Genomic DNA, 24,952 nt, shown 5'->3' with positions numbered 1-24,952 from the left:
ATTATATGTTTTGTGTGATGGAGATAACAAAAAAGTCCCCATTCTCAAAGACCTCACTGTCTAACGGGGAAAACACCACACCAACAACTATGTAGAAATTAAATATAAACAGGATAAGTGTGGAGGGGGGTGGAGTTTCAGAGGGAAGGTACGAAGAGTAAGGAAGACTAGGAAAGGCCTCTTATAGAAGGTGAGACTTGAAGTGTCCTTTTTAAGATGAAAGAGGCCGGTATCACTGGATTGCAGAGAACCTGGAGGGTATAAAAGGGTCAGGTTATAAGGGATTCTTTAGAGGATCTTCTATTTGATCTGGGAGGTAACAGAGTCAAGCACTGGAGTTTATCAAATGGGTTTGTGTGACTGATATGGGCAGAAGTGCATTTTATAGGAAGATCAATTTGACAACTGAGTGGAAGATGGTTTGGAATGGAGACAACGCCTGAAGCCCAACGGTGTGCTATATACAGCATCAGTCCAGGTGTGAGATGCTGACAGCCTGCACTAGGGTGATGGCAGTGACCGAGGACAGAAGAGGGTATATTCTAGAGATATTATTTAAAGCATCAACAAGAGTACTTGACAACTAATTGGACACTGAGTGAGAGAGTGAGTGAAAGGCTGAAGATGGAACCTAGGTTTCAGGCTGAAGATGGAACCTAGGTTTCGGGCCTGGGTAACTGGCAGGACGGTTGCACCCACGACCATAATAGGGAAGTAAGGTAGAGGGAGGGTTTTGGGGAAAAGATGAGCTCAATTTTGGGTAAGTTGAGTTTAATATGTCTATAGGATATCCAGTTTGACCAATCCAACTAACAGGCAGTTGGAAATGAGAGTGGAGGTCTATATTTGATCTTAGAAGCAATAAAAAGCCATTGTAATTTATTAAATAGGGATGTGACATGGAAGTGACCTATGCCTAAGGAAAATCTGTGTGAGGCTATCGTAATAGTTGAGACAAGAAGTGAGGCAGACCTGAACTAAGGTAGTGGCTGTGTGAGTAATAAGGTGTCAAATACAAGAGATGTGGCAGAGACAGAATCAGCAAGATCTGGCATCTACTTAGACAGGTGGGGTGAAAAGATGAGGATGTCACTGGGGTTACTAACTTGGTACACTGGAAGGCTGGTGGTGACCTCTACAGAAATGGTTATGTTCAAAAGAGAGGTGGGGAGGGGGAAGAAAATTTCTATTAGGACTTGCTGAGTTAGATTTCTATGAGATCAGTTTGAAATGTATAATAGGCAAATGGTGATGAAGTCCTGGCACTTGGGAAAGAGATTGGGTCTGAATACACAGATTTTAGCACTGTCTATCTAGGGATAAGTAAAGCCATGGACGTTAAAATGAGGTCACCAAATGACAGAATGTAGAGATAAAAAGGACCAGGACAAAGTCCTGGGGTACACACACATGGTGTAGCTAGAGACTAAGAAACAATAAGACGAATACAAAGAAAATTAGAAGACAAAAACCCAGAGAAGAGAGAGTGTGAGGGAGAAGACAGTGGTCAATATTGTCAAATGTTGCAAAGAGGTCAAGAAAGATAAAGAAGATTGAGGAAAATGCCATTACATTTGGCAATGAGATTATTGCTGACTCTAGTGAAAGCAGTTTCAGGTCAGTGATAAAGGTGGAAACCAGACTGCAAAGGGCTGTGGAATAAACAGACAGAAACAGGAGAAAACGAGTGTAGACAGTGTTTTCCCAGTTGTTTGGCTGAGAAAAAGAGAGAGCTAGAGGACAACAGTTTGAGAGGACAGCAGAATCTAGTTAACGTTTCGGGATGTGAGATTAAAACATATTCGAAAGCAGCAGGGAAGGAATCATTAGGTAGGGAGAGACTGACAATTAGAGGGAGAAAGGTTCATTGAAGAGACTACGCTGAAGAAAACAGGAAGGAACAGGATAAAGGACACAAGTAGAGGGGCTGGCCTCTCTCATCATGTGAGAAAAGAGTAAGGGAGGAGGGAGTGAGGATAACGTGATGGGAAGGCAGGAGAGCTCCCCTAGAATGACCTCCACTTGCTCCACTTCAGTGAAGTTTGAGGCAAGTCCTCCCATGAGATGGTGGTATTGTAGACAAAGTATGAGAGATCTCGGCAGAGAAGTTTTGGATTTTGAGAGAGAAAGGACAGGGGATAAAATATCATATACTTTTAACAGAGAGAAAACAGATCAATTTCTTCAAAGGAGTTATAAAAATAAGAGAAAGATTCCCTAAAAATTCCAGAGAAGCATTTTTTAAATGTAGATGCCATGGTGGACACCTGACCTCCAAGGCCTTCTATGATCTTTTCTGAATATTATCCTCCAGTCTCCAGCATCATCTATAATTCCTTTTTATCACTGCTAGCTGTTGCCCAAGTCCTTTTCGTGAGTGTTCAGGGTAGGTATTCAACTGCCATCCTAAGCTCTTTGGTATTTTGGCTAAGAAATGGCTGGTTTCATTGTAGTTAGCCCTGGCTGAGCAAGAGAAATAGGGGTGGAAATCTCCCTGTGGCAAGGTCAGGCCGGCTTCATTTAGCTCTGATCTAAGTGAGGGAACAGTATTTTCTGAAGGAGGGGCAGGTGAGGATTTGGTAGGGCTGTGATCCTGATACTTGTGAAAGAGCAGGAAGAAAACAAACAGCTCCTACCCACCTCCTCCCCAAACAGGAGGGACGCATGGGCTTTCTAGCACTATAAAGCCTGGAAGATGAGAACAGACCTTTCATGAAAAATCCCCAAATCACCCACACGTTTTGATTACCATCTGGCTTTTCCTTGAACTTAAATTCCAATATGATTTTTGCAGCTGATACTTCCAGATGCACAATTGGACCTTGAAATCAACACTCCCACTACCTGAAAGGGATCTGAAATCTAGCTCCTGGCTTCTAAACTAACCCTGTGTTTAGGACATGAAGGTAACAGAAAACAGTGAGAAAAAAGCCAAAGACATTCTTGGCAGGCCCACTGGTAGAACTCTTTCCAGTCTCAGCTAGTCACTCTGGGCCTACCTAATCGGAGACTCTCTGCTCCACTCTGCCACACCAACTCAAAGAATCAGATTCAGAGCTGGAAGTAAGCATCAAGCCCAGTCCCCTCATTTTACAGATAAAGAAACTGAGGTCCACAGAGGTTTAGGGATTTGTCCAAGGTCATACAAATAGTGACAGAGCCAGGATTTGAATCCAGTGCCTTCTGTTTCAAATTTACTGCTTTTACCTTTGCCTTACGAGGTCTTTGCCAGTTCTTTCCATTATTCCTTGCACTGAAGGGATTGTAAAATTCTGAAGATTATTCATCTTTTGTCATCCCCTCCCCCAATCCAGCTCTTCCACATATACAAAAGCCTGATCAGCATTCACTTCTGAATTAAAACTATGGTCCCAAGGATGAATTGCTGTTTATGGATTTTAATTAAAAAACGAAATTGGGGGCAGTGGCATCTGAGACCCCAGGTAAAGAGGTAAAATGTTATGTACCCTCTGTTATTTATGACTCCAATTTATAAAAGCACTCAACAGTGAAAATCCTGAGAGCATATGCATCGAAAGAGAATGTGATTAAAACTAATTGTGAGATTGCATTAATTAAAAGACTCATTACCATTATCCTTGGTAAAGTTCCCCCTTCCATTAGCTACCCAAAGGCTCCTTTTGATGATGCCCCTCCATCTTTCCAAAAGAGTTTGTATTTTTCTTCCTTTTGCCCGTAAATCTACCACCCAGGGTCTCAGGAGGGGCCCAATTAGGAGTTCAAGAAAGTGACAAAGAATGGCAAAGGCAAAAAAGGAACTAAAAATATCCATACTGTTTGACGCAGAGATCCTACAACTGGCCATGAAATCTAATGAAGTCAAAGACAGAAAACAAGGCTCTCTATACTCCAAAATATTCACATAAGCAGCACTTTTTGTGGTAGTAAAGGACTAGAAACAAGAAGATGCCCATTGACTGGAGAATGGCTAAGCAAACTGTGGCACATGGAATATCATTGTGCCCCAAGAAATAAAGCATGAGGAATACAAGAAACCCTAGGTAAGAAAACAACAGATAATGACTCCAGCAAAATAGATGAAAATATACTTCCCTCCTCTCTTGGGAGAGGTAGGTGGAAGAAAGGGAGGAAATTTATGGGAGTACATTGTTGCATATGCTGTCAGATGAAGTAGTTTTAAAACCTTTGTTACAAGGAAGTCTTGTGAGATAGGGGAGGAATTTATTTAGAAATAAATTAATGTAAAAACAAAATCCATAAATTTAAAAAGGAACTGCTGGCTCATAACAATGGGACAAAGACACCATTTTGGAAAGAAAAAGTGTAGCGTACATAGAGCAGTCAGATCCTTCTATTTTTATAGTAAGGTCTCCAATGGGAAATCACATGAATTGACAGAGTAGGATACAAATATGAATTCCGTGTGAACTCAGGAGGTAGACTATCTTACTGAGTAAGGCGAAGTTCATCCCCATTCACTCAATCCAAATTCCTTTAGTTATTCCTCAGAAGCCCTTTGCTCCACCTCTAATTCAGTGGTGTCACTCTCCAAGTTCAAAGCGAGGCAAAGGAGGAACGTATAGCTATCCCTGAGACATCCCATCTCCCCACCCCATACAAGATATATAGTTTGGGATGTTCTTCTAAGGAGCCACAGTCTTCACTTTACCAACTGGCATGCACTTGGGGCTTATAAAACTGTGTTCTATCATTCAGTGTCTTACTAGTTGTGGAAAGGAAATTCATTATGGTTCTCTACACCTCAGTTTTGTTGCTTAAAATGAGGTGGTTATACTAGATGATCTCTAAAGACTCTTCTAGCTCTAAATCTCATGATTTTATGACCTATATCGTAAGCATCTTAATGACACAGCCTAGCCTCACCCAAATCTTGTACTGCCCTCTTTCTCCCTATCCGGCACTTAGAATAAGGCGATAGATCCAGTAGGGGACTGACAACTACCAGTGACCCATATCTTCCATTTCGGCCATTGTTCCCATCAATGAAGGCCGGATTCTGAAAACTGGTGTGAACAATTTACCCGTTAAGATACTGGGCCCAGGGTAGGCACCGGCCAGGAGTAAAGACAAACATTTTTGCATCAGGGCTGGAGGCTGGCTTACTGATGAATGGCTTTAGGAAGACCGACTGACCACAGAATGAAAAAGACTTATTCATGAATTCAAGTCAAGCTCTTGGATTCCAGGAGAACTCTGCTCCTAGGATCCTATGGCACCGTGACCAGCAAGACACAATAAAAGAAAATAACAAAAAGAGAGCAGAAAGAATTGAACTTCCTCCAGACGAGGCACAAATGTTGAATTTTTACCACCTTTGGCAATTTCTTTGAACACTTGTGCTGATTCAGAGTATTTCAAATTGCTTATTCAGGTGAAATGGAACACAATAAATAAGGGGAGAATTATCCAGGCCTTTGATCTTCAAAGCCTGAACCCAACACTCCAACATTTAGGAATTAAAAGGACTAAGGCACCTGAAAACAGTGACCTCAGAAGGAGAAGAGAAAACTGAAGCAAAAGGTCATTTCTGGGAAGGATTTCAAAGTGGGAGACTTTTGAGAGAGGGGAAGCCTATAAGTGATTGAAGCCTGCTCCCAAAACAAGCCAGGCTCCACAGCCTGCCTAAAAGATGGCTTATTAGCCCTGCAGACATTAGTCTAAATGCTACTCCCAACAGATGTGTTAAATTAAGTCTGATCTAGTCAAGCAAGCCCTCACTGTAATAACCTGAAGCAGAAATGGTGTCATGAAAGGAGAAATGGAATGATTCCAAAACCATTGACACTTGGTCATGAAGCAGTTTCTGGAGCCCATTTATTCCCTAGTTACTTGACCTCTCCCAAGTGGCAAGTGAGGGGCAAAAGAGGATCCCCAAGGTGCCTTCCAGATGCTGGTCAATGCTCTTCTTAGCTCACATGCCCCTTGTGAAAGAGATGCACAGAGGCTCCTCACACACCTACTGGGCGTCTGGGCAGCAAAGGAAGCCTGGTGCTGAGACAGTCCAGCTACCAATTTGACACTGCCAACCTGAGGAAAAGCACAACCCCTGGCCTTTAGCTTCCTCATCTCTAAAATGAAACTGCTGCACTAGGGAAGGTTCATTCCCTTACAGCTCAGAATCTGTGACGACTATATACACAGATAACGGAGAACACAAAGGGAGGAAATAACTGACAAACACACACAGCTCTACTTACACCTTATTTTAAAGCTGCGTTTTGGCTTTAAGTTTTACCTGTTATTTAAGGCGATGCTTTTAAAAACAATTTAAAAATTTTAAACAATATACAGGACGGCCATGGAAAGTCACCCTGGGATTTTAAATTTCCTATTTATAATTCCAAAAAGGGAATAACCTACATTTGGATAATTTAGAGCTAGCTCCCTGTAGCATATATAACTAAAGTATCCAGATTAACACTAGCACTATTTCCTCAATATAGACTTAGATTAGGTGCCCTTTGTTTCACTGCCAAAACTCAATACCTTGCCAGTCTCCCAAAACTTTTAGACCCATTATTCAACAAGAAATAAATGCTTATTGACTGGCTGTCCAAACAACCCAGTGAGGTAACTAAGGCAGGGAAGGTCACCCTATTTTAAAGATGAGGAATCTAAGGCCCAAAGAGAATAAATGACTTGGCCAAAGTCACATGGCTAGTAAATGGCACAGCTAATTCTAGAAGCCGGACCCCTAGACTAGTCCCCTGCTCTTTCTGCCACACCACGCTGACTTTCATGCTGCTACTCCAGACACAGTAATAAAAACACTCAGTTCCAATAAGAGCTCCATAAACAAGGCTGTAGATGGTGCCAGTGGCAGCCATATGGACTTGGGGCACTTGCCTGCCCCAGACCCACAGCCCAGTTCCCTGTTTACTCCACTCCCTCATAGCTTCCTTCACTTGTCACTTTGGAACTGCCTCTTAACAGGGCCCTCAGTTCAGTGAGCAAACTGACAGCTGGAACCACATTAGCAAGCCATTATGAATACCACTGCAAAACTCAAGTTTATAGGAGTAAGCTTCAAGTCCAAGGACATGGTTGGACTGCCATATCATGGGAAAGTAGCATTACTCCCTGAGAGGAAATTATGTCAGAAAATAAAGCAAGTAGTTAGGGAACAGTTACTCTCTTATCCTCAGCCAGAAAGCTCTCCTACTCCTGTCCTCAACAGCCAAGGAAAGCAGTGACCCCTGACTAACTCTGAATTAAAATCCACCTCTCAAACCAGCGTACAGACAGTAGCTAAGGCAGCTTTCCCCGGGGAAGCTTGTGTAGCCAGTCAATCTTTCAGTAGAGGAGAACCATATAGAATTGGAAAAGGGCTAAATGTTGAACAGTTGGTGAGAGGCTGAATGAAAGAATGGCAGAGCAACGTAAAAGAACTGAAGATGGCAAAGATGAGGCCAGAAAGCTAGGTTTGGGGTCAGAAGACTTGGGTTCAAATCAAAACTCTGCCTAAGGCCCAGGGAATCTGGGTAAATCACTACCTCCCTAGGCTTCCATTTCTTCTTCTGTAAAATGAGTCTGGACTCAATTATCTCAAAGACCCCTTTCAGCTCCAACCCCTAAAATCCAAGTAAATAATGCAAAGTAAACAATCAAAACAATACCTACAATGACTATAAAAAGGGGGACATCTGTACACAACTAGATGTATTTAAAACATACAGAAAAGGGCACCACAGAGGCTAAACAAGCTACAATGGACATTTTGTACACAGATACTTATTTACACAGGTAATGTATGTTGTTAGAGTATATAATTAGTGTATATTGTGTTGATTTTACTGGAGAGCGAAAAGCACAAAGCAGGGCCATGTGGTGCTTCACTGAGATCTAAAGAAGAAAAGGCAAGTGTCCTAGGAAACCAGCTGAGCCACCCCCTCATACCAGCAGGACTGAGGTGGCGAGAAGCTAGGTTTTGGGGGTTTGGGGGGCCGGGAAGACACGACTTCTAATACATCTGAGGCAGTGTACACAGTTAGAATGTAACCTTTTTGATTTAGAAGGTCTCTATGAATACCACCTTGCATAGCTGCATGAATTTTAGCTTTAACTCTAAGTTTTACCAGTACTGTGACTTAGGGTAAACTGGCCACGGAAACATCTGATAAAGATGAGGAATGGACAGTGAATCCAGTCTAAACATGGCTCCCTCCTTGGCCTTAGCACCACAGCGCTGTACCAGGACATTAGGTCTGATGAAAGAAACTCTAAACCCTCTTTGGTTGTCCCAGACGCCTAAAGCTAAAGGCTTTTGGAAAGCCAGAGAGACTGCTAACTCTTGAGGACACGTCTGTGCTATTCTATGAGCCTGTTAAGAGGAAGTGCTACCCACAAACCACTGCAGCCAGTGATGAGATGTAGGAAACAGAAGCACCTTTGAGAAGAGGGGAGATGCCACAAAGTCTGGGGGAACTCTCTTCACACTTGGGGTGCTGCACAGCAAACACACTGGAGAACAGATTAGCATGGTATGCATCACACACAGCTCTCCTCAAATTGGAGGAGTCCCTATCCAAAAAAAAAAAAAAAAAAGACAACACCAAACCAAGTCAAAGTATTTTAAAACGAGCTACACACCCCAGAGTCCTTCAAACCTCACAACAGTTCAAAGTCTTTGACTCACTGATTTGCTGTACAGTCTCTGAGAAATCCCCAAACCATTCAGTATCGTTACTCAACATAAGAAGGAGGAGTCCACAAAATATAAACCTCTGCTAGAGTGCATTAGAGTGACTTAACCCAAAGCAACTCTAGCACCAAGGCAGAGGAATGGGCCTAAGCCCCTCAAAAATGCCGCAAAGTAACGTTCCTTTTGCCTGAAACCCAACTCAAAGGACTGGCTCATGATGCCCAGCTCTCCCATACAGACAACCACAAGAACACAAGGAGTTAACACTGTTCCACACCTGGAGTGCATGTCCCTTCTTTCCAGACAGATTTCACAACAAATCCCCTCATACACTTTATGGTCCTGCCAAATGGATCTCCTTCGAGGTCTCCCAACCAAAGCATTCCAGCTGCCATCTGTATGCCTTTGCAACAAGAGCTTGGAATGCTCAGCCTCCTGAAAACCCTAAATGCCTTCAAGGCTCAAGTCTGGTCCTACCTCCCAGAAGACTTTGCTGATACACTCAATTGTTAGGTCAACATGCACTTACTAAGCACTTAGCAAGTCTGTGCTTCCCCCACAAAAATTTCTTCCACATGGCACTGATTTTTATGTGTATTTGCTGTATCTTAGAATGTAAACCCAGCTCGAGGGCAGGGTCTATTTATTAGCACAATGCCTTGTGAAAGAGCAGGCTTCCTGGACTGAATGAATTTTACTGGGGTTATCCTGGTTTTCCCCAGTCTTCTCTCTACTAATCTCTACTCTTTAATCTCTGCTCTCACTGTTCCCCCTACCAATTAAGTAACAACATCAAAATTTCATAGCCAGTTCCTCTGTGAAAAGAATTTTATTTAGATTAGACATTTGAAAGAAGAAACAGTTCAGCCTGGGAGGTGTATGACTGGGGGAAGAGCGGAGGTTGGAAATAATACTTGGCTGGCTATTTTCATTTTAATCTTAATGCAGGTAATAGCCCACTCTTTGAGAAGCCTCACTGAGGTTCCTGCTCATAGGGAATAGCCTTTCTTAGCTTTCTGCCCAATGAACTCTCCATTCCTTTTAAAAGCTCACCTAAGAAAAAAAAATTCCTTCTTTGTCAATAACTCTTCATTTCTCCCCCCAACTCTACCCTCCCTCAGATGTCTCCACTGAAAAGCATTTACACAAACTCCTCTCCAGGAATGAAGGATGTGATCATTTGGATTCTCCCTTTGGGAAAGAGCCCAGAAGAACAGGCCAGTCCTCAAAGTGACACAAACTATTCATCCCAAATGGATGTATTATTTACACCAATTTGAAGCCAACTTTGGGGGCTATTTTGGCGAAGTTGACCAGGGTCTGTCATTCTAAGCACACCACACCCAGAACTTCATCAACTATCACTTCAGACTTGCCTGGGTTTTAAAGGGAAACAGTGTTAGGACATCTTCTGGAGTTTACTGTAATTTTTAACACCGTTTCCTCCCTAGATACAAAAATCTAGAATGGCATCACTAGTATATTTTCTAGACTGCCTGGAGAGACAGCATCTACCTCCAGCAGATTGTTCCATGTTCATATACCAACTCCAACAGTAACCAGTGAGTGAACAGGATCACTACTGTACAAAAGCAGGATGGTTTCTGACAACAACCAGTGTTGGGGAGATGATGTCCTACCACTTTTTTAAAGGACTAAGATCAATCAGCTGGAGTCAGAGGACATGGTCAAATCCCAACTCCCTCCTTACAATCTGTGCAAGCAAACTGTATGATGGTGTCTAAGGTCCCTCCCAGCTCCGTCCCAGCTCCTCTCATCTATGTAAACCAGCCAACAGTAAGGCAACAACATCTCCTGCTCCTTCTCTATATCCCTGTTAGTGCTAGGCAGGGATGAGGCCTGTGACTGGGAAGGGGGCTCAGGGTAGATTTATGAGAGAATGGGGCTCATTTCTTACCTGAATAAATCATGGTTCCTCTCTCCCACTCACTTCATTTTAACCAACACCAAATAAAATGGGCATTTCCACACACACAGCAGAATAAGAGAGGATTGTACAAGAAACTTCAGGTCTCTCTTATGTAGAGCACGCTTTTCTTTATAAATACAACTTGTCTGTGCCTCTTTCTGGCCTTGCTTCTGCACATTTAAAAAAAAGACTCTTCAATGACCATTTCTTCTCTTCCCTCTCCCTTTTGCTACCCTATCCCTATCCCCCTCTTCCTCCTACTACTTCCAAACTGAGAAAAAAGAAAAACATATCCTTTATAACAAACATGCATAGTCAAGCAATACTAACTCCCACACTGCCTGCGTCCCAAAATGTAGGTTTTATTCTGCATCTTGCATCCATCTCTTCTGCCAGGTGTGATGGGGGCTACGAAGGCAAGGAAACACCATTCTGGGAACTTCTCTCATTAGAATTTTCCCGTAGCCACTCCTAGATAGATTAAAGGTTTTTGTTTTGTTATTTTTTTTTTAAGTAAGACACTAAGCAGCAGGTAAGGCACAAAGGGGGGAGGTAGGATCTAAAGTCAGTTTCCTGTTCCCTGTCAGCATTCTCCCATTGCTGCCTCAATCTCCATTTCAGGTTTTTGCACTTTAACAAGCCAAGATTATGCTTACAAACCTTTTGGGTTTAGTCAGATAACAAAACTGATCAGACTGAAAAAGTAAAACATCTACAGATCACCATCTCAGGGAAAACTCAAGAATATTGTTAGCAGCTTGCTTTTCTTTCTATAGCAGGTCCTCAATCTAACAGGATTATTGGCTCCAAAAATATTTTGAAACCTTCTCTTAATAGTGATGCTGTATTTCCAATGGGGTTAACAATATGTACTTAAAAACATTCTATCATCAAACCAAGGGTTCTCTTTTCTCTTTTTTCCTTTCGTGAAAATTTAAAATCTAACTTGAAGACCTTGACAATGACCATAATCTTATAATAGTCACATGTGCTTTGAAAGACATTAGTCCCTTGGGGCAGCCAGGTGGTGCGATGAGTACAGCACCGGCCCTGGGGTCAGGAGGGCCAGAGCTCAAATCTCACCCCGGACACTTGACATTTACTAGTTCTGTGACCACGGGCAAGTTACTTAACCCCAACTGTCCTGCCTTCCCCCCCCCCCCCCCAAAAAAAAGACATCAAACCCTTCTCAGGCCATTGGGTCCCATGATGTGCCAAAGTTGAGTTCAAGGATGACCTCAGAACACAGAAGGCCAATTAAAATGCTGCTTCCCAACAGATTCCTTTAAGGTACAATTCTATACGACTCTTCAAGAAAAGGGTGGTGCATCTTAATTGTGCAATAGATTTTTACATTGCTTTTGACCTCTTGTTTAAATGAAGACTGGAAAAAAAAATAACTGCAGTGGAAGGAGAGGGTGAAATGCATCACTCTGGTTATTAAAATTCATCAAGTTCATACTTCAGCCTTGCTATAACTACTGCCAAAAAAACTGACTTGCAAGTAATTATCACTGCTATCTGCAATAAAAGTTAATTGGACATAATTGAACTAACGCCCTAATCAAAGGAAAGCTGCGACTGGCAGTGAGCCGGCTCTCCTTGCTCCTGTACCAGGCAAATGAAACTGCTAACGATAATTTGTGGACAAACACAAAATTGCTCTCATGGTCTCCCCTACTGCAAATCACTCAACAATTCCAGCTAATGCCCAGCATGCTGGGCCAAGAGAAAGTCATTAAAGGAGTGCTCCCTTAGCTAAAGAGGCGTTTGAACAATAACCAAGCCCATTAAGAGCTCAGGCTTCCAGAGAACTGTGAAGTTTTCACTGGCTACCTTCATTGGGCAGCCATGACCCAACCCCCACGCTCTGAATTATGGTAGATTTATAACTTCCTCCTCTTCTCAAGCCCCCTCCCCCAAGATAAAAAAGCAGTTTTTAAAAGAAGTCCCATCATTCTGGCCTAGAAAGCTCTGTATTGATAAATGATCTTCTACAAGAATCATGGGTAATCTCTATTTGGCCCAGGCGACCTGCATCTCTGGATCTTTTCTGTTTCAATGGCGACCCCTTCTCTGTGGGCTTTGTCAGAGAAAAAATTCCTGCTGACTGACTCCTTTGCCATCAATTACATACAAAAACTGTGCCCTTTCCTCCAGAATTTAATATTAGACTTCTGCTTTCCAACTGTGACCCCTGCATAAGCAGAGGATCTTAACCTTTGCGTCATGGAACCTTTCTCAGAATGCTTTTAAATATATAAAGTAAGACACATAGGATTACAAAGGAAACCAATTCTATTGAAATACAGCTATCAAAGTGTCTCCCATCCAAGTTCAATGACCCTCTGAAAGCAAGCACCCTCAGGAGCTCAAGGACCGCAGGTTAAGAATCCCTGTGATGTTAGAGGGTCCTAAGATGGCCATGAACATTTTGGAATCTCAGAAGTTGGTGCTCCGGCTTTACAGAAGAGAGAAGAGAACTCTTCCTTTCTACCTCTGCTTCAACAGTCAATGTGCATCAATCAGGAAGGACCTTTAGACTTATTAGACTGGCTTTTGTGTTTCGCTGAAGAGGCAAAAGCAGAAACATAACGTCACCTAAAAGGAGTCAATTTTCCTCATTTGCATCTCTGCCAGTCCAGTTTGAACTCTGTCCTGACAAAAATGGTGGCCACAATCCACCCCTCCTTCTGTACCTTCAGCCCATGTCCTTCCTATTTGACCCAATGTTGAAGATAATAGGAGAGCATCCCCATTCTTTGTATGATGATCCCTGGACTTTCTTGCAGGCTATTTTATTAAGTTGTCCCTTCATTGTTCTCTTTTCCAGGTTAATTAATCAGGTTTCTTTGGCTTTTCTTCATAAAGCTTATCTCTAGCCTTTTTTAGTAGGCAACCAGGGTCTTCAGGGCTAGATCAGATCTCCCTCCAGCAAGATGGTCACATCCATCACACAGATCCGCCTTACCTACAAAATCTAAACCCAAGACATCTTCTCAAAGAGCCCTTCTGGAGGAAGTGAAGACAACAAGTTGTTCACCAGTTCCAGCTCAGCACACTGGAACAGCTTGTAACTAGGTGATTGATAAAAGCTGCAGTGAAGCTATAATTAATGTTTTTCCCCCCTTGAAAGGCAAGCTCAACTCTTTGGCACTCACACCTTTAATGAAAAGCAATTTATCAACTTGTTTTGAAGAGCTGAACTATGCCTCTTTAATGCAGAAAGACACATACCTCTTAAAGCAACACTGCAGTACAGTAATGCAGGCCTGTGCACACATGAAAACAGAACCAAAGCTGCTATCAAATACAGTTCTAACTCACCCAGACAGGGACAGCTTTCCTCAAGTTAGAATGGCTTTTGGGGGCATTAGTTCTAGAGATCCAACACTGGCATACAACCCTCTCAGTTGGCAGCACGCTCTCACCTATACATAGACAAAAGAGCAATGTCCCCCCAAAATGAAGATGGTGACAGATCGCAGTTTGGACACCTGTTCAGCTGCTTAAGAAAGGGTTTTTTAAAAAGTCTATCCTGAATGCTCACTGTTCTGACCTAATTTTGATGCAGACTGCAGAAATAGGCCAAGAAAGCCTTCTCTCCAAGGGCAAGGCTCCTTTCGACAACTCTGTGAAAATATTCTAACACAGCGTCATGCTCAGGGTGCACCATACTTCACAGGACTTGGAAAAGCATTTTATGTGAATTTATAACAATGCCTGGCCAGGTGCTGGTTTGGCTTATCTGCTAATTTGTCCCCTCTGGTCAGTTTATGTTACAGGCGAGAAGTTCTAAGGAAATCTCTTTTAAAAATCCTAACTAGAATCTTGTCAGCTACAAAATCACTGACGGGATGCTATTAGCTGTCATATTTCCCTTTCACTGACATTCAAGATGTTCTCTTCCATGCATCAGCCTGAAATGGCATGACACCATATCTTTGTAGCATGGCCCTTGATGTGGGAGAGAGCACAGATCTATCCCTTAGCTCCCTTTCAGCTGTGACCTTGCACATTGGTTTCCATAGGAATATTTTTCATTAAATAGTACAGTAGCAAGAACACTGGCAGTCCGACAGCGGGAGAACATAGAAGAACAAACCCCTTGCTCTGGTCACCATACTTTATTTCTACGGCTTAAGGCCAAAGGATCTCTTCTGACTGCCACAGCACACCACTGACTCATCTTGAGTTTTCAGCTCACTAAAAATCCTAGGTCTGTCTTCCGTCTGGTAATGTGCTGCTAGGACCTGGGGACAACCCGGTTTTAACTCCCTACTAGTCTATCACACAACGTCTGAATTGGAAGAGGCCACAGAGTAACTTTAATGTAACCCTACCAGAAGGCTTACTTCTGTCTCCTCTACAACAAGGTGACCTAGGCTCCTTCAGAAACCTCCAACAACAGGGAACACATTCAGGCTCATTTCAATACCACTACCAAAGCAGTCCATTCCATTTCTGAACAGCTTCAATTTTTCCTTATGTCTCCTCGTTGAGCTCCCATTCACTGGCCCTAGTCCCACCCTCTGAGACCAGGCAGAAGAACTCTAATCCTTCAATGACGATTCTTCAGATACTAAGGAAGGCAACTGAGCCAATCCTGACCCCAAGGCTTAGTCTCAACCTCAGGATCTGCAGTCCCATTAACTAAACTGCACATGGCAACAGTTTCATGTCCCCCCAATAGTATGGCTGCCTTTCTCAGGGGCAAGTTTCCACTTCTCAACATCCATATTGTAATGTGGTGCCCAGAACCGGATACAATAGTCTGCATGTGTTCTGATTTGGGCTGAAGGTTTCGAAAGTGCTAGCAGCTCTCCACTGCTCTGTATACTATGTGTTTATTAAGGCTGTCTAAGATTACATGAGCTTTTCTGGTTACCACATCACTCAGCTGTAACATACTGAGTGTGCAAGTCACTAACATTCTAAAAGTTTTCCCAAAAAACGCTTTCTAGTCACTCTACTGCCATCCTAAAATTCATTCAAGTCCAAGACTTTCCATTTAACCCTCTTCCATTTCATGCTGTAAATTTCAGCTCACCACTGCAACCTCTCTAAATCAGCATAGACTCTAAGCACATCATCTAAAGCATTAGCCATTCCTCTTAGCTTCATAGCAACCGAAAATCTGACAGGTGTGCTATCATCCAAGTGACTGACCAAAAAATGAAGAGAATTGGAGCAAAGACAGGACCCTCCAGCAAGCACTCCATCAAAGACCTTCCTCCAGGTCTATACCAATCCTTGGTTGTCACTCTTTGGGGCTCGACTAGTCAGCTAGTTTCAAACCCATTTAACCATAACAGATTAGATCAGATGATCACTAGGGACCCTTAAAATTTATCAATGACCCTACTACCATTTTGTCTACAAAAACACTGAAACTTTGCAAAATGCCTTGTTGAAATTGAAATATACTACAGCCACAGCATTCCCTTGCCTGACTAGTCCAATAAAGGTTGTTAAAACAAAACAAAAAACCAATTCATTCTTGTCTTTCTTTTCATTCTCATATTTCCACCAGATTCAGTTCATCTCCAAATGTGGCCTCCTAAGGGCCCCACTGGCATCCTTTTGCATTGACCATCAGCTGCCCACCCTCACATCCATTTCTTTTACCTGTCTTTAAATCTCAGTTTGGTGTCAAGGGAGCTCCCCTATACAGCCCCACCCAGCAGCCTCTTTAAAGGCCCCTACTTGTCTTCTTGTTGAAATCAACTGTTATGCATCCCCAACTTTCCTTTTCCCAGCCTCTTAGCCCCTGGGAGGTAGCTGGCCTCTTGGACTCTAAGCCATGGGATCTTAGCATGATCTCTATCCTTTTTGAAGGCCACTGAGCTATATCACAGCCACAGTTCAGGCTACACATAAAACTATTCCCAACCTTCCCCCTCTAAGTCTACCACTAACTCTAAGATATTGGAGGCTTTCATCATAGCAGCTCTCCTCTGTCTTCTGAAAGATGAAATGATCAGCAAGCCAAGTAAAGAATTCCTCAGGTACCTTTGGAACAGTAAGAGAACTCCAGTTAGCCAGATATCCAGAAACGTTAAGTTTCCTACTACACCAACATCCTTCTCATCCCCTCCACAGGGATGCTGTAAAGATAAATGCACGAGGGCCAGCTGGTATTGGTAACCTCAGCTTTGGAGGGAAGAGACACTTAATGATTCTCTTTTGCAACTTCAGTTCCTAAAAGTAGTCCTTCCTCTCCAAATGGCAGAAAATCTGCTCTTCCCTCAGATTAGCAGCTGATCCTCAAACCTACTTTGATGAAAGCAGAGAACTAGTGGCTGGGTATGAAGACACCAAAGACCATCCTCTTTACGGATGCTGCAGCATTCAATTTAGCTGACAAGAGAAACCCATACTGTTTTTCCACTAAATACCCTTTAGCAGTACAACCTGCAGGGGGACCATGGTGACAAGTTAAAAAACAAATATGTAATGAAGAAACACTGCACTATGAGGACACTGCTTCTAGTCCCTAGATGGTCCATGGCTTCATGACTTTGAGCAAGTGACTTCACCTCTAGAAGCCTCAGTTTCTTTTTCTGTAAAATGACCAGCCATTCCTCAAGGTCTCTTTCAGGTCCATTACTTTATAGATCTAGGAAATCACTATGGGATTTTTAAGGACTGTTCACAGTCAGTCTTTACTTAAGTGTATTTCAGGATCACCCAACAGTTGTGATAATCTTCATATGTAAGTCAGTATTAAAAAAAAAAAGTACTTCCTTGGTAGAGCCTTAACTCTTCCCTTCCAATTTCGCTAGCCACAGCTCTCTCTCATAATCCAATGAGTATTACAGATGTGTAAAATGTGCATGCGTTTGCCAGTGAGACAGACAGAAGGTCTTGGTACTCACACAATTTCCAAGAGAAACTGGGGAGGTATGAGAAAGTCTAAGCATTGTAAAGTTGTTGGACTACTACAACATTCTTTTAAAAAACTGATCTTGCCTGCCCTTCCTTCTTCCTAAAACTCTACACTAAATTCCTAAAATCACCTAAATATTAGGAAAAGACAGCTGCAGCCAAGCATTCAGAGGATGTCTTACCAAGAAAAGGCAATCCACTATAGCCAGTATCTTTTCCTCATTTGTCTTACTCTCAAGTCAAGCAATAAGCAATACTCTCCCCTTTAGTGAAGGGGAGGTAGGGTCTCTTCGGCCCAAAATTCAAGGTAGAAAGAGGGCCCAGGTTAGTACGGTATGTTAGAAATGGGAGGAGGAGTTTTGTTTCCACAGAACTAAAGGTGTGCTCCCCCGCCCTCCCCCACCCCAGCTTTAGCAGAGACCAGGCCTCAAGGTCGGTCAGGTGAGAGGTCAGAGGCTTGTACGCATGTGCATACTTTTTGAGAAGGCAGTCTAGGGAATTAGAGAGGCCAAACCCACTTGAACCTGTTCAAGCTTATCTAGGGTCTGGTCTTGGTCAAGAGTTCAGGCCAACTAATTTGCATAATTTGCATATGTTAAAGAGGGAAAGTAGGGGAAGTAAAAGAATATAGTTTAATCCTAAACTAAGACAAGGAAAATCTAATTAACTTCACTTTTGCTTCTGTATCCTTATTATCCTATTTATATAAACTGTATAACCTAGGAAAACTATGTAAAAAACAAAGATTGTAAACTAACCATGACTCTAGCTGGAGTAGAGGGAATGGTTACCCCTGCTCCTGCAGCTGTATCAGTGTGAGTGTTCCCATGAACACTACACCCGCTCTCTCGAAGAGCATAATAAAATGCCTTCCCCTGCCCACTCTGGTCTTGAGTTCTTTGGGTAAGAATGGGCAAATCACATGGATTTTCCTAAGGTTAAGTAAAGGGAAACAACAGGCAGCGGAAGCTCGCCGGGCTTACTCCTGGATCTTGCCTTGGGGTGTCCTGTCATCCCCACTGTGTTGTGTCCTGTCATCCCCACTGTGTTAAGAGGGCTACCACTCTGGATTCCCTGGGGGACATCACTTGGGACTTTCAGCCCTGTCTCAGGAGCCTTGTGATCTTATCGCCATCCTAAGGGGCCATCACTTGGGTCCTCCTTAGGGTCTGACCCCTAGGAGGCCCTGTGATCCCCACAGATTAAGGGATGGTCTTCCTCTGGGAGTCCTGTGGTCTGTACAGCCTTCCCTAGGGATTATCACAGGGTTCTTCCTCAGGACTTTGGCCCTGCCTAGGAAGTCCAATGATCCCCAAAGCTGTATGTTCTCACAATTTGGGGAAGTCCAGTGATCCCCAAAACCACGTTTCTCACAGGTAGACAGATTAAAAAAAAATAATAAAAAAATAAAAAAAAAGATTATCTTGTAAAATGCTCTATTTTAAAGTGGAACCAGATTTTAAATTGTTCTTGCTTTTTCACACACAGCAACTAATAAAAATGGAAGGGAAGTGAGTTTTAGGGACACTGAAATGAGCTGAGCTTTCTCAGGTCTGGTGCTGAATGATTCTGGGGCAGTTTACACAGTTTGCATTTTATCCACATTTCTCGTTACTTGTCATTTGGCCTTTTGTGGCTGGTTAGAATTCTGGTGAAAGGAAAGGCTAGGAAGAAACAAAATTCAAATCATTTTACTTTTGGTTATTAAATCTGGCAAAAAATCTAACAGACAATAAAAATTAAAGCGACTTCCTAAAAAATGAAACTGAAATGTTCTCTAGATTCCATTCATCCATACTTTTCCACTGCAGGGACAATGGAGGGTTAATTGCCTTCTCTTCACAAGAGTGAAACACTGCCTGGATGAATCCATACACACTGCAAATTCTTCCTAAATAGCCCTATGCCCTTTTTCCAGCCAAGTTTAGAAGAACTAACTTAAGCCTACGTTTGATCTTCTCACACCCAGTGAGATCTTGAGAGCCATCACCACAAAAATGGAATAAAGTTCCAACTCCATTTATTTTTTTTTGCCATTCATCCCTATCCTAACGTCCTATATATACTGAAGCCTCCACTGTCTCAGTCTGTTGTCTGTCAGCAAATGCTGCCTCTATCACAGGGTAAGGAGGCTTCAAATTATTTCAAAGCAACCCAGCCAATACACATTTATTAATCACCTATTGCATGCCAGGCACCTGGCTTGCTAAGTGTCAATCTTCTCCCCCACCCCAGCTAAAAACAAAGAACTAACTTTTTTATTTATCGACCAGAGAACAGGAAAGGTAAATCACTGAACTTCTTTGGGCTTTAGTTTCCCCATTTATAAAATGCAAACGACCCCTGCTACAAAGGACAGATGCAATCACATCTGAATTCTCTGAATGAAAGCTGCCATGTAACTCCCACCTCAGACTGTCCCACCTGTGGAAGCTCCTGTCTTAACCTCAGTAGACAAGATGAACAATTAAATTACACTTTCCAATCTCATCCTTAATTTCAAGGTATGATATTTCCAAATTACCCATGAATTCCTTTAACTTGTGCCCCAGGCCCTCTTCCATCACAACATATGTTTACAGAAAATGAAGGCCTCTAATTAAGCAAAATTCTAAGATTTTGTCAAACAAAAGAGTTGTCCAGTACTCAGAGAACACAAATTGAAAGGAAAAAAGCTGGAGAGAAGGAATCTTAGACTCCAAGAAAATTAATGAGCAAGAAGTGTTCGGTTTTTTTAAATAGAATATCCAAAAGGGAGGTGTAATCAAGCCGGGGAACTTTTACCCTTTTCCCAAAAAGATCCAAGAGCTTGGAGGATAATCTTCACTTTTTCCCCAAGTCTCAATCGGAAACTTCTTCATCATTTTGGTCCTCTGTTATCTAAGTAACCCTATCATTCCTCCCATCCAAGATTAAGGGTGATGGTCTATTTCCGATGCATAGCTTTTTAGCTCTGGGCCTTTCTAATAACCAAAAACACCGTAAAAAAAGAGCTATTATGGTCTCTCAGAAACATCCCGCCCTAGATCAGGAAAGAGTTCACGACATTAGTGGATCAGTTATCACTAGACAGCTAGCTATGCTATCCTAAGGTGAATTAAGGCCCTCACATTATACCCAACCTTTTACATAAGGATAACCACTGAGGGCCACCCCCCACAAACACCCAATAAGCAATTTTAAGTTGCCTTTGCAGTCTAGTCAGAAGGCAGAGTTCCGGCCCTCACAAAGAGCAGACCTGTAAAAGACATCTTGAGGATTAAACTGATTGAGATGCAATTTGCCTAGCAACCATTCATTAGGCAGAGTTCAGAAACCCGCCAGCAATCTATTCCAGCTTCTTATCTGAGCTGTAAACAGATAACAGTCTCCACTCTGTCCTCTACTCTCCAGCTCCAGATTCACAGTAAACAGCTCCCTCAAAAGGTTCAACCTCCAATAGTCCAGCCCAGTGGGAGGGGGGCCCTTGTCCTTAAACAAATTCAAAAAGTACTTTCTAACAACAGCTTGACAATGCTGAACAGCTAAAAATTACCATCAGGCAAATCACCATCTGAATGCATTCATTGTCTCTAAATAGTCTCTCACCTAGGAGAACAGCTTTCCCAGGTCTCTTTTGTCTCTAAATATTTTTTCACCTTGAACAGAGCTTTGCCTAGTTCTAAACCTTAAAACACCCAAGCTGATTAATGCAGCAATCAAGCAACCCTAAGGGTTCCATCTTTTCCACCACCTTCTCAAGGGAGTAATTTTTTTTATTTCTGGTGTGATTTGGGGCCTGGATTTGCTTCTCATTTTAGGGAGGACAAAATTCTTTTTCTTTACACACCTTAAGCTCTGCTGATCAAAAATACGAAGATGGATGTAAACAGATTGCTGAAGAAAATTAAACCAGCTACTTCCACCTCAGCAGGACAATGTCTCTTAGCCAAAGAGATTATGAAAAGTCATGATTTCATATAATTGTTTCTCTGCAAGACATAGCATTTGAGGGTTTCCCATTATGCATCCACTTTAAATCACATTTGGAGATTAGTGTAGACATACCTATGATTATTTCTAAACATAGCTTTTTCCCCTTCCGTTTGTGGACAACTCTTTGGGGAAATTACTGCTACATGAAAAATATTGATTCCACTAAGGAAAGAAAATAAAAATATGAAAAAACGAACAGGGCGTAGCATGTTATAAAGCTGTACCAACTGCCCTCACAGGCCAAGAACCAACCATGACAGAACTGGGAGGAAGGTAACTTGGCTTTATCAAGGCAAGTCACCTCACCCACTTTAGTATATCTTAGAATATTAAAAAACAAAAAACTTCTTCCTTTGACCCAACAGCAAGCTTCACTACCTCAAGAGCTTAAATGGAAGTGACCTTCCTTACTTAGAGCTCATTCTCTGGATTTGAGTAAGAGTTAATATGCCGTAGAGGCCAGAGAAACCACCACTACAAAGATGTTTTAAAATTAATAAGTATTCATTGATTACTCATGTGCAGAACACTGTAGTAGAGATGCAGAGGGATACAAAAGAACTGAGACCTGGTCCCTTCCAGATCCTGGGAGCTCACAATTAAATAACCTTAGAGAAGCCTAAACACCTTCATTTATTCAGGACCATATCTTAGGGCTCCCTTTGTGTTTGGGAGGACTTCGGTTTAGTTCTGGAGTGTAGTAATGAATCTCTTCTTCAAAATGCATAACTAATTAATCCTGCCCTAGGTAAGATTTCCAAAAGACACAACTCCCACTGATGGGAGATACAAGAACCAGATGTTGACTCAATGCTGAACCAAAGATGTAAGGTTCCTTAGACACCAAACTGGGTTCTACTTTCTAGATGAAAAATACCATACGCAGCCTGGCTACCCATTTCCAAACTATTGGTGTCCAAGAACATGGTTTTCATAACAAACTGCAGCCCATTAGAGGTTCTATGAATCATCGCTATGACAAAAAACCAGGCCCAGCTAACCCTGAATGTAAGAGACAATACTATCCTATAGGTTCTGCCTTCATAACTGGTCTCTACTTTAAACCATGTCAGCAAGCTGTGCTTCCCTTAGTAGAATGAACTCTGCATCACTTTAATTAATATTTACCAAAGTACTTTAAAAAATCTGGCATTCAACTCTTTCTGTATTTTGCTCTAGACATTAGTCATACTTGCTCTGGGCTAATCAACATAAGAAACTTGTTCCACCCATTTAGTAGAATTTAGTAGTTGGAGCAAGTTTGCAATCAACATAGCCACCTAATTACCATATATATATACACTACATACACATATATACATCATCGGTCTCAAAGGACTTCGGTGCTCATCTCCAATATGAAGTAAATTCCAGGAAGGATTTTGCTTTCAATTTTACATCTGCAAGAGGTATCAATTTCTCCTGGAGATTAACATACTCTCCTCTCTAATAAAGGCACCCCCAGATTATAGAATCCCACCAGAGACCTTGTTAAATCTAGATTAAATAATAGGAACACCTGTACCCCAAATTCAACTAATCCGTTAGACAAATGGAAGAAAAATGAGTTCCACAAAAAGCCCCTGGGACTCTGTTTTTCTCTTTCCAGCAACGATTTCGGTTCACAGGCTTGGCTGTTTCCTCTGAAAAGGCAGAAACACATCCATAAATAAACTGATGGGGTTATAAGTTTTTGCAAAGATAAAATCAAGTGTGCCCTCTGAAAGGGGGTGCGTCTTCAAAAAGCAGAAGCAATAGAAAGCCTGTACCGGTAAGTTCAATGGGAGTAGCAGCTGTGGGAAGAGTCGATAGCTAACAGTTCCCCTCACCCTCTGTTTAAAAAAACAGGGGCTTCTCCCTCCTTCCCCAGACACCTCCACTTCCTTCCAGACTGTTGCAAAGTCTGAGCCATTCCTGAGCTGTCCCAAATATGGAAGATAGAGAGTCTCCATGCAAACGGATGTAGTCCGGTACAGAAAACCCACTCCCAGCTGCCCCCCCCTTTTTTTTTTTGCGGATTGCTGCATCAGACGCCACATCCCAAAGAGCTCTCTTCTCCCAATGCATTTTTGCTAGGCGACAGACAGCGTAGCGACTCAGTAAAAAAATCCAAGCGTCTCCCCACGCGATTCTCCTGGCCCTGCTCCTGGGGGGAAGGGGGGAAACCCGAAAGCGAGGAGACTGGGCTGCTTCCCCGACCCGAGGAGCCCAGTCGGACAGAGCCCGGCCGCTGTAGGAACACACCTTACACCCGTGCTGCCGGGGAGATGCGGTCTCTTCTGCGGCACCCCGTTCCGGGCTCCGCCCCAGCCGGCTCCAAGCGCTTCGGCCCTCCTCGCCCCTCGCCCTCCGCCCCGGGAGGATGGGGGGGAGGGGGCCCGCGTAGCCACGGCCGGGGGGAGAGGAGGGGGCAGGCGGCCGCTCGCTCGCCCCCTCGGGCTGCTGGGCTCGCTCCGCGCCGCGCTCCGTTCGTCCGTGCGCCGCCGCCGCCGCCACCGCCCCCTCCCAGCCGGCGGCCCCCGCCAGGCTCCACTCCGCCGCCGGAAGCCGGCCCCGCCCCCTGCCGGCACCCTCCTGGCGGGACGAGCCCTGGCTCAGCCAATGGGAAGCCCAGGAGTCCGCGGAGAGACGAGCACAGCAGCCAACGGGGGAAGCCCGGCCGGGGAGGGAGGAGGCCGGCCGCCGGGGGAGGCGGGCCAGCACGGATCTGGCCCCGCCGAGGCTCCTCTTTGTTAGCGCGGCCCGGCTTCTTGTGCTCCCCCCAAGCTCTGGCCGAGCTCTCCCCCGGCCTCGGGGCAGACGTGTCCGGTGGCTGCCCACCGGCAGGGGCCAGAGCAGTAACCGGGGCCGGGCTGGCTCGGCTGGCCGGCCATGCCGGAGGTGCTCCGAGACCCCCCCCCCCCCGGGCGTGGGCACAGGCCCTCGGGCTCTCGGATCCCGGCGGAAACACGGTCTTTCCAGGGCGCAGGAGCCGGGCCTGGCTGGGGGCGGGGTCCAGCAGAGCCAGAGGCGTAGTTGGAGAACCGAGGCCGAGAGCTCGCTGCAAGGATGCACCTGATGGCAGAGAGCAGCTCTCGGACTGGCAGACGTGTAACTGGCAGGTTGGACCAACACTTCAATCAGCGGTGCCTGTGTCTCCAGGCATGATGCTGCTAGGGGGAGGACTGGCTGAGAAAGAGAGTGAAGGTCATGGTGCGCTGTCTTCTTAGATCCGTGCCGACAAACAAAATGGGACACTGGGAGAGGGAGGCGGTGACACCGAGGCTGTCACTTGTATCCACAAAGCCTTCTCGCCTTTGGAAAATTTTTTAATGTCTACAACAAACACCATACTCAGCTTCCTTGGCACTATTAAAAATAGCATAACCACTTTGAATTTAAATGGCCCCTTTAGAGGATCTCAAAGTGTTTAATATGTATGATCTCATATTTTCAATCTTCCTGTAAGATGGAAAATAGGCAGGGTAACTTTATTCCCATTTTGAAACTTGGGGGATACGTGGCATAAAAGACAA

The 24,952-nt window shown here is 43.6% G+C and overlaps 1 protein-coding gene across 2 annotated transcripts in view; it reads right to left on the bottom strand.

The window, feature by feature from the left end:
• FAM222B (family with sequence similarity 222 member B) overlaps nucleotides 1-24,952 on the bottom strand; it is a 68,266-nt gene that overhangs the window by 18,206 nt on the left and 25,108 nt on the right. Inside the window, exon 1 of one of the 2 annotated variants that reach the window (XM_036767883.1) lies at nucleotides 23,682-23,750. The exons of the other annotated variant lie outside the window; for it this stretch is intronic. The gene's annotated coding sequence lies outside the window, so the exon portion shown is untranslated. Of the gene's footprint in view, nucleotides 1-23,681; nucleotides 23,751-24,952 lie in introns of those variants that run through there. 2 annotated transcript variants of the gene reach the window in all.

Source organism: Trichosurus vulpecula, chromosome 7 (assembly GCF_011100635.1).
Source record: "Trichosurus vulpecula isolate mTriVul1 chromosome 7, mTriVul1.pri, whole genome shotgun sequence".
NCBI classification, from domain to species: Eukaryota; Metazoa; Chordata; class Mammalia; order Diprotodontia; family Phalangeridae; genus Trichosurus; species Trichosurus vulpecula.
This window is presented reverse-complemented; position numbering and strand designations above follow the sequence as displayed.